Source organism: Natator depressus, chromosome 4, assembly GCF_965152275.1.
Source record: "Natator depressus isolate rNatDep1 chromosome 4, rNatDep2.hap1, whole genome shotgun sequence".
NCBI classification, from domain to species: Eukaryota; Metazoa; Chordata; order Testudines; family Cheloniidae; genus Natator; species Natator depressus.
In genome coordinates, this window is record NC_134237.1 from 124,148,304 (window position 1) to 124,158,831 (window position 10,528).

The following is a 10,528-nucleotide window of genomic DNA, read 5'->3' on the forward strand; positions in this document are numbered from 1 at the left end:
GAATATTGTGTCACAGGTCAAACTGGAGACCTTCCTGCAAATCTTGAGAGGTAGGAGGAGTTGAAAGAGATGTGAAATAGTTTAGGAGGACTCTATTTGTACACCCATTCAGAATCATTCTGTTATACATAACTTGAGCAACTTTAACTGTATTACTACCAACACCAACTGTAATGTATTGAAATATAAGGACTTGAGAGGATATGGTTATAATGCATAACACTAAAGGACACAGGCATGGATGGCATTTATGAGGTACTAACACAACAAAGGTGAACAGGTCTAGTTAGGACACATGGCCTCCTACTGTCCTAACCTATTGCAACACTACCGAATTTTCAGTTTGTTTGATTTAAACATTAGGGAGTTGGGTGAGTTTCTACAAGGTCACAGGGATGTTAGTGGCTCAACCACTTACTGAAGTAGAAATTTCCCAGCTCCCATTTTATTTTGCTTTAGATGACAAATCATACAGCCTCCGACTCTGAAATGAAATTCAGGAAAAGTATGAAACATAACTGGTATTCTGTTAACAATTAAATTTGCTCAAATGGTGAGAACACTGTTTCATAAAGAAACCTTCCTCTCCCTCCTTAGTCTATGTTTGCTTGGCTGCTCAGTTTTGAAAATGACAAGATGCAGTAAGGAGCCTGGATACCATCACTTTGACTTGAAGTAATATCAAGTTCTGTACTACCTGACACTGCCATGAAGCTGGGGTGTCAAATATAGGCTAGGTTGCTGTCAGTTAAGTGATAAATTAGCAGGGGAAATTGAGGAACAAATGTCAGTGTGGAGGCTTAATTATTTTTCAGTTTTTCAACATCCGCAGGCTCTAGGCCCCTTTCAAATTGCTCAGACTGGGGAAGTACAACTGAAGAAGGCAAAACAATAAGGACACCAATTAATAAAAAAATTGCCAAGTAAGTGCTGTGTGATTATTTAATAATAATACTTTGCATTTCTAGTGCCTTCTGTCTCATGATTTTCAGGCACTTTACATGCACTAGTGAAGACTCGTAAACACCTCTGTATTATCCTGCCTCTCCAACATCTCCTCCCAGATTTCTCACCATCAGGCTACACTTCGCATGGCCGAAACCAAATGTCCAGCCTTTCTTCCCAAGTCTAAAAGGAAACTTGAAGAGCTGAAAAATCCTGTTCAGTACTTCAGAAGCTGCTAACACCATCCACCTAATTGCTCTTGCTTGTAAACACTAAATTGCATAACCTCTATGTAGAGTAAACTTTTCATATTTTCCAGAAGTATTTTCCAATACAAAAAGGAACTCTTTCCTTTCTCTTTTCATAGATCCATAGAGTTTAAGGCCAGAAGGGACCATTAGATCATGTAGTCTGACCTCTTGTATATCCCATGTACATTTTGCCCAGTTACCCCTATATTGAGCCCAATAACTTGTATTTCAAGAAGGAGGTTATGCACGCATGCTAGAATTAGCTATTACTTGGTTTCCTTATTTTGGATCTAATCATAAATTCCTGATATTAAGATGTCCATACTACTGCAAATGGCAAAAACATGTTAACTAAACAATCACTTAACCAATAAATTTGATAAAAATGGAGAGGGCCCGACTCTTCTCATTTTAGTTTTTCACTGTGTAGCTCCACGTGCTTCAATTCTCCTAGTCTACACAGGTGAAAATGAAAGAAGATTTAGCCCAGTGCCCCAAACAATGTCCATAGTTCTAGCACCTAAACATCAGACTTCTGGCACCATTTGAAAAAAAAAGATTTCTAACTCTTTTTCTAGGTCTGTTTCAAATGACTCTACTAGATCAGTGGAAAAGGAAATGGATGAAATGATTCTGATGAGAAGAATAAAACAGATCACTTTTGGAAACAACACACTTGCACATCACAGATACGTTAAAGAAATTCCAAAATAACTTGTGTGCATTTCAAATCCCTGTTAGGTGAATATTTGCAACTCATGCATTCAGTTCAGTGCACTGCTTGCTTTTTTCCATTAGGTTGATTTGATACGTTTTATGAATAAATCCTTGACTAGGAACTGTGTTCAAATAGCAAACCTAAAGAGAAATTCTCCACATAAGCAAATTTGGCTGGAGAAAGAACATTTTATTGTCTATTTTGCTAATAATGAAGATTTTTAATATTTTTGTGCTCGATCCCGCTTCCTGTGATTCTTCTGTTCTAGCAGGCCTGGCCTGCAGTATACAATTGTGTCAGAACATGATTGTCAGCAATCACGTTAGCTGACTGGGGGCTGAACAGGGTTTAGCACTGAAATGTAGACAAGCTCAGTGTAGATACCACAATAGATTAAGCCCTAATTCTTTTGCTCCTTTCTGTTTGTTAACCTAGCAAAAGGAGGAACCATGCCATCCAAATGTGGATTTCCAGTCAGCCCCGTCCCTCTATATAGACAATGAGCAGAAGAGCTCAGAAACCAGTAAGCAGGAATACGTGGAGATGCAGGTGGTTTGTGCATGGGTGACATCTTACTGCTGCTGCTCTCTTCTGATCCTGCAACACAATTGTATCATGTAATATAAGTCCTACTTGTCTGTAATGTATTGTCGCCACTGCAGGATCAATAAGAGGAGTAAGGCTGGAAAAGAGCAAACCTTCCGGTTAAACAAATATTTCTGTGTATTACCTTAGTTCCTTGGGACACCAGGCAGAAAAGATTACAATACAAATCCTCTGAGAGGTACTGTAAATAACCTGAAAGTTTTCCACAATATGATGATGGGCACGGCTTCATATGAAACCTTTTCTCCCAAAGGGTCTCAAAGTGCTTTACAAACTGTACAGACAAGATCATTTCAGCTATGGAAAGGCAGCTAGCTCCAGGGTGAAATCTGGCATTTGTTTAACTGAGCACAGCAATGCTACTTGATAGTTTGAGGGCAGGAAGTGAAGAATGTCATTATTCAGTAAAATGTGCTGGGTAAGCTATATAGGCAGAAAAAAAATATCAGATGAAATTTGGACAGGACACTGAAGTTCATCTCCCCTATTCTTTACAAATATCTCTTTATAAAAATAACCATAATCAACATTGTTATGGCCAAATGTTATGAAGGTGGTTTTTTTTTCTATCCAGTCATACAGGAATAAAACATCATCATGCTTTAGCCTTGGTAGCTAGTAGGGTTAAACAAGTTAATAACATGCCTTTACAAAGTTTGTTTTCTTGAGGTAAGAACATAAGAATGGCCATACTGGGTCAGATGAATGGTCCAGCTAGCCCAGTATCCTGTCTTCAGACAGTGGCCAATGCCAGCTGCCCCAGAAGGAATGAACAGAACAGATAATCATCAAGTGATCCATTAAATTTAGAAGCCCTTTTAGAACCGGTTGTTCCGTGAGGGACAACCGGTTCTAAAAGGGCTTCTAAATTTAACAACCGGCCAAAAGTGGCACCTTAGGCGTCGACTCCATGGGTGCCCCAGCACTGGAGCATCCAAGGGGAAAATTTGGTGGGTGCAGAGCACCCACTGGCAGCTCCCCGCCACACCCCCAGCTCACCTCTGCTCCGCCTCCGCCTCCTCCGCTGAACGCGCCACCCCACTCTGCTTCTCCCACCCAGGCTTCCCACGAATCAGCTGTTCGCGCGGGAAGCCGGGGTGGGCTGAGAAGCAGGCGGCGGCTTCGCCCTCAGGCCCAGGGAGGCGGAGGTGAGCTGGGGCGGGAGGGGTGCGAGGACGGGTGCCCGTGCCGCAACAGGTAACCCGGGGAGGGGGCGTGCGCAGGGGAACAGCTGATTTGCGGGAAGCCGGGGGGGGGGTGGAGAAGCAGAGCGGGGCGGCACGTTCAGGGGAGGAAGCGGAGGCGGAGCAGAGGTGAGGTGAGCTGGGGCTGGGCACGGGTCGGGGAGCTGCCGGTGGGTGCTCTGCACCCTCCAAATTTTCCCCATGGGTGCTCCAGCCCCAGAGAACCCACGGAGTCGGAGCCTAAGGGGCCACTTTTGATGTGATCAGTGGGGTGACCAGTCGCTCCCCCTGCTCCCCCCTAGATACGCTCCCCTGCCCCTAGGAGCCAGAGAGACCTGCCGGATGCTTCCTGGGAGCTGCCCCAGGTAAGCATCGCCGGGACTCCACACCTCGTCCCCCGGCAGGTCCCTCTGGCTCTTAGGGGTGGGGTGGGCACCCACTACGGTGGCCCATGAGACCCTCCTGCCCAGTTCTGGGGGCAGTCAGGGGACAGGGAGGGGAGTGGATGGGGCAGGGGTCCTGGGGGGGGGGGTCAAGGAACGCAGGGGGGCTGGATGGGGCAGGAGTCCCAGGGGGTGGGGGTGAGCAATGACCCTCTCATGGGGTGAGGAGGGAACCCATTGTTAAGATTTTGGCAGATCATCACTGGACCTATCCTCCATGAATTTATCTATTTCCTTTTTAAACCTTTTCTTCCCTATGCATGAATCCTACTCTAACATGATGTGGCTACAGCCATGTTTAAACATGGTTTTTATTTTTGTAGTGGAGAAAAGGTTAAAGAGTGCCTTTGGCTCCCCAGTGATCATCAGTGGGCAGGTTCCCAGTTCTAGATCTTGCATGAAAGACGTCCCATCCAGCTTCACAATGTTTCCTAACACCATTCTTGGAGCACTTGTTCAATGCTGACTCATTGGTAAGCATGCCACCTACTGAATTGCCAACACCACTGTCCACAGCATATTGGTAGTCTTCTGAAATCCCCCACCCCATTTAAAGGACACCATGCTGCAGGAAGTGTAACAATCTTTATAATAACTTCTTGTATGATGCGGTGCTAATACGAACTGTTAACTATATGCTCCTATCCTATTTCATATTTCTGACACTACTAGTTGTGGATCAATTTTAGCATATTTCAGTTAAGCCATAAAGGTTTAATGAGAACGTGATTTAATAGGTTATTGATGCTTGGGTAAGTTAACGCATTTAAAACATGTTTGCAGGGTGAAAATTTTAACATTATTGTGTGTGTATATATAGCAACTAACGAATACCAGGAGTTCATCCTAGGACTCCCAACACATCTAAGAAAAGTACAGCCGGGGATTCTGGTACCAGCAGATCAGACTGTGGAAGATAGTTTTGCATGCTTGGGACCCACCTGCTGAAGAAAAATGAGATCTGCAGCCAACATGCGTATAGATCACACAATTTGCACTCTCTCTAATCTACTGCTTCACAGCAGGGTTGGTCTTATTTTCCCTAAAGCAATGGTTCTCAGCCAGGGGGTTGCAATTCCAGGGGAGTTACAGGATGGGTTTAGGAGGGTCGCAAATGCAGGGCCGGCGTTAAGGGGTGGCAAGCAGGCCAGTTGCCCAGGGTCTCATGCCACAAGGGGCTCCGCAAAGCTAAGTTACATGCTTTAGCACTGCTGCCCAGAGCTCTGGCTTCAGACAAGGCTCACAAGTGAAAAACAGAAAGACAAATCAGACTTCTGAAAGGGGCATAGTAAAGTATGCCTGGAGGGGGCAGAGAGCTAGTCCAAGTCTTGACTACTTCCTAGGAGGGATCTTCTACAATCTCCTTTGGCATCTTGTTTCATTGTCTACTTTTCTCACAATTTTAAAACTTTTCCCAACACTTAACCTAGACTTTTTCCCAGCTAATCACTCGGGGAATGAAGCCTTTGCTCCCCCACAGTAGCTAGCTCCATTTCCGTGTGTCTCTGCCCCAGTGGCAGCAAGATAAAGTTCCTCTGCTTTTCTGGGGAAGATTGGGAGTGCATGGAAGCTTTGTTGAACTGGTGATTGCCTTTCCCCAGCATTGGGCCTTGATGGTAAAGTGCCCCTCTTCTCCACATGAGTCAGGCCATGGGAACTTCTGAACTATTTTGCCCTCCGCCCTTCTTATTTATTTATAAGAGAATTTTAGGGGACATTTAGAATGATCACTGAGATGTTGATGCTGATCTCTTTATCCAGACTGATCAATGGTAATTGCTACTGAAGTGAATGAACTGTTATATTTCTTGGGGTTAAGAATTTCTTTTGGGCTTTTTTCCACTATTAAGAACTTTGAAGTTTGAGTCTCTGTATAAGATGTTGGCTAATAAAGCCAGCCTTTCCAAATATTTGTTGGAATTGAGCTAGTTAATTGAGAGAAGTATGATCAGGATTGTGTCTTTTTCGTTTCTGCCGCTGTATTTTGTAAATCACTTCTGCAGCAGTGCTGTAATCTGGGTACCATTTTTTGTCACTACCACTCCCTCAGTCTCGGGAATTATAATGGGAGCTAGTTGTTATTGCAATTCCAGTTGCGTGTTGGGCAAAGCTGACAGGCAAGTACTCATGTCGTTTCCTAATTACTGGTTTTTGTTTTTCAGTAGTGCAGTACCTTCAGGCAGTTCTCAGGAATGGAACTGCAGACATGGGGATGGCCCTGATTCTTCAATGTCTGATGAAAAGCAGAAAAGAAATTTATATGAAAATCAATACAAACACTGCAGAAATATAATTCCTGTTGGATTTACTGCAACAATCCAAAACAGGCTGCTGTCATCAGTTTGTATTAGTAAGCAGTTTAATATAGGAAGGAATGCAGGCCGTAACTGCCCGATTTTTTAACTCTGTGCTTAGACGCACTGCAGCATGTGCTCTCCTCTTTTAGTATAAAGTATTGAATGTGACACAATACCAGTATTAAACATCAGTATAATTAACCATCGATAAGGGAAGCATTTTGGATAGTTGTATCTTTCTGTAGTAAAATTCTAGGGGGTGTGTACCCCTTGAATCTTAACTGCCAAATGTATGGCACCTTTAATGAGCAAGAGTGACAGCCTTGGATAAATAGTACTCTTCCTCCCTACTTCCCCCACAGAACAGGATGGACACTGGTAGTAAGGTTCCTTGCATAGCCCATTAGCGTGCCTTAATTCTGACCCTAAAGTGACTGCCTGCAGGGTTGAGAGTAGTTTAGCTTGCAAGCCAAGTCTGGTGATGATGAGTTCTCTGATGTAGACAGTTGTATACCAGCAAATGAACTGAGTTAACAAATTTTTTTCATGGCCACGAAATGATCCTGTTCAAAAACAGTTAAGTGGGTAGAAAATAACACAAAATATTCTTCAGTATTTCCCCAGCTATTTTTTGAGTTTCATGCTGTAGGTAGGTAGAAAACTCCTAAATGGCATAGATAGTAAATGCACATGAAAAAGGTCTACAAAATAAACCCAGATCGGATACCTCAAATGATCAATGGAAAGTGCAAAAGAAATAAATGTAACAAATGAGGATTATACAAATTTGCAGTACCCCTTCCCCAGTATGGAAATGCAGAAAACAGAATGATTCTTTTCCTTCATGTCTGATGATGGCAAAAGCTGGTACAGACATCCAGACTACAACCTGGAGAGGTATGAAGTGCAGCCTACACGTTGGAGCATCTTACAGAAATGATTATTTGATTGAAGAGTTTGAGTTTGTGTTTGACTTAAATTACCCAAAATGAGCTGCTAATCGCTTCTGGTTTTAATTGGAGAAGGAATTCTTGATTTAATGCTGGAAGCAATGTGATATAAAACAATTACTGTATTTCACCGTACAGGTGAACTTATTTTAGTGGCAGGAGAAGTAGCACAAGTCTAGTGCTTAGCCAGACTATCAAACCAAATATAATAGTCTATGGCTACTTTTGGAGGGAAATTGAGGTATAAGAGTACCATATTTTATTTGGAGTTTAAAATTTGTCAGCTTTATCACATCAGAAGACCATATACCCCTTTCAATGTATTCAGACCAGAGAAATGGGGGTGCTAAAGATAAAATAATGAGGCAAATATAAAATAGTAAGGCAAGTTCTTAATTACTTAAATTTCCTACTATATTTTGTTTGTGGATTAGGGATGCCTATGAACTAACTCTTTACTCCAAACTTCTGGCCAGACTAGCCAGATAAATATTCTGTTCCTGTGACTATTCCTTTATTCTGTGGTCAATATTTTTCTCAGTTCCTGTGCATTTATCCCAATGCCTGAACTGAGAAGATCTCACAGTGCATGACCCTTAACATGAGTCAACAGCAGCTTAAGTAAAAGCTGTAAAAGCTGGATTGTGATGTCATCATGGGTGTTGCTACTGCTGAGCAAACAAAATTATAGATTTCAACAAGAAATTTCTCCCTAATCTCTCTCCTGCATGGCAGTAAAACATGCTGTTGTCAAAGTGTGTATTTAAAGATGACTAAATAAATAAAATTGGAGAATGAAAAATTTAATCTCTCCTAGTACTACTACTCCAGTGAGGCAATTAGTAGGCCAGTCTGTGGTCTGGACTGGAACTCACTACCTTAATCTCGTCCATGACAAGCAGGGGAAGCTGGGCAGGCTTTCTACAGAGCCTGTTCTTATGGGTAATAGCCCGAATGGTGCTGCCAATACAGTACTGTTTTTTACCTTTACTTGAATCCACTGTATTTCTATCCTTTGGACTAGGAAGTCAAATTATTTATAATCCATTCAACTACACATCAGTAGAGTGTACATTTTAACCTTATTACTAAGAAGGAGAATTTTTTAATTGTCTATTGACAACATAGTTTCAATAGTGGCTTTCCTGTGTGCTCACTTCCTGTGCACATTCATTCTGCAATGACATCACAATCCAGCTTTTACAGCAATAGACCATAATGAAAATTCTCTAATGCATTATCACTTCTCTGCAGTATCAAATAGAAAATATTAGTCTGTAAAGGAACAAGTCCTCAAGTTAAACATATAGCACTATTATGTGGTTTACTCGAGAACTTGTTCCTTTACAGATTAATCTTTTCTGATATGTGTTAATTAGCAAAGATATCTGAAAATCATGTGAAAGGCTAATACATAGTATATCTTAAACTAAGTTTTCCATTGTATATTACATAAGAATGGCCATACTGGGTTAGACGAATGGTCCATCTAGCCCAGGATCCTGTCTTCTAACAGTGGCTAATGCCAGATGCCCCAGAGGGAATGAACAGAACAGCTAATCATCAAGTGATCCATCCCCTGTCACCCATTCCCAGCTTCTGGCAAACAGAAGCTAAAGACACCACCCTTGCCCATCCTGGCTAATAGCCATTGATGGACCTATCCTCCATGAATTTACCTAGTTCTTTTTTGAACCCTGTTATTGTCTTGGCCAACATCCTCTGGCAAAGAGTTTGATAGGTTGACTATGTGTTGTGTGAAGAAATGCTTCCTTTTGTTTGTTTTAAACCTGCTGCCTATTAATTTCATTTGGTGACCCCTAGTTCTTGTATTCTCAGAGTCAGCCCAGAAATTAGCACCATGTGGGCACAGAGTTCCACTGGGTATTACAACCAGGTGGGTGTGGGACAGAACACAACACACAAACTGAAAATAGACAAGAACAGACAGAACAGCAAAGGGAAAAACAAGAGAACCAAGCAGCAGCCTGTGAGCACAGTATGACCCTGGGAAAAGCTGGAGAGAGGGCCTTTGGCTCTGTTAGCTAAAGAGGCTTTAAGCTGTAAGATAATAAACTGTTCCTTTTGGTTTTGATTCTGCATGTGCAGACACAGGACTTTGTACATTCTTTGTAAATTAAAAAAACTGTAAAGAAATACCCAACTATGACCAATTTCTAATCCCAACTAGAACATCCCCAGAGCCCCAAAATTTGACTAAGTGCTCAAGTCAAAAAGGGGCAACACTATTCTTAATATCACATGTACAGTAGCAGTCCCAACCTAGATCAGGACCCGACTATGCTAGGCTAGTCCCTGTCCAAAGAGCTGACACTCTCAATAGACAAGACAGACAAAAGGGAAACAGAGGCACGAGGAGTTGAAGTGACTAGCCCAAGGTAAGATAGATGATCAGTGGCAGAGACAAGATAAGATCCTAGGTCTCACTGATTTCCTCTCTCGTGTGCTATCTACTGGATCGTGCTATCTGGCAAAGGCTGTAAAGCCCAGTTGATAGGTAAATGCCTGAGCAAGGGAGTACCAGACTCAGTTTGAGACAGTTTTGGGGATAAGTCTGTATCAAATTATGAACTCCATTTTGTTTTGTGAATGACATTTATGATGGTAGCTTTCTTTGCGTGTTACAGCATCCATTTCGTATCACAGGCTTGACAGTCAGTGAACAGACTATATTTGAAAATCTGTGACATAGCAATCAAGGGCTGTCATAAATATAAAGGGAAGGGTAACCACCTTTCTGTATACAGTGCTATAAAATCCCTCCTGACCGGAGGCAAAATCCTTTTACCTGTAAAGGGTTAAGAAGCTCAGGTAATCTGGCTGGCACCTGACCCAAAATGACCAATGAGGGGACAAGATACTTTCAAATCTGGGGGAGGGGGGAAGGCTTTTGTCTGTCTGTGTGATACCTTTGCCAGTAACAGATCAAAGATGCAAGCCCTCCAACTCCTGTAAAGTTAGTAAGTAATCTAGCTAGAAAATGCATTAGGTTTTCTTTGTTTTGGCTTGTAAAATTCGCTGTGCTGGAGGAAATGTGTATTCCTGTTTTTGTGTCTTTTTTTAACTTAAATTTTTGCCTAGAGGGATTTTCTATGTTTTGAATCTGACTGCCT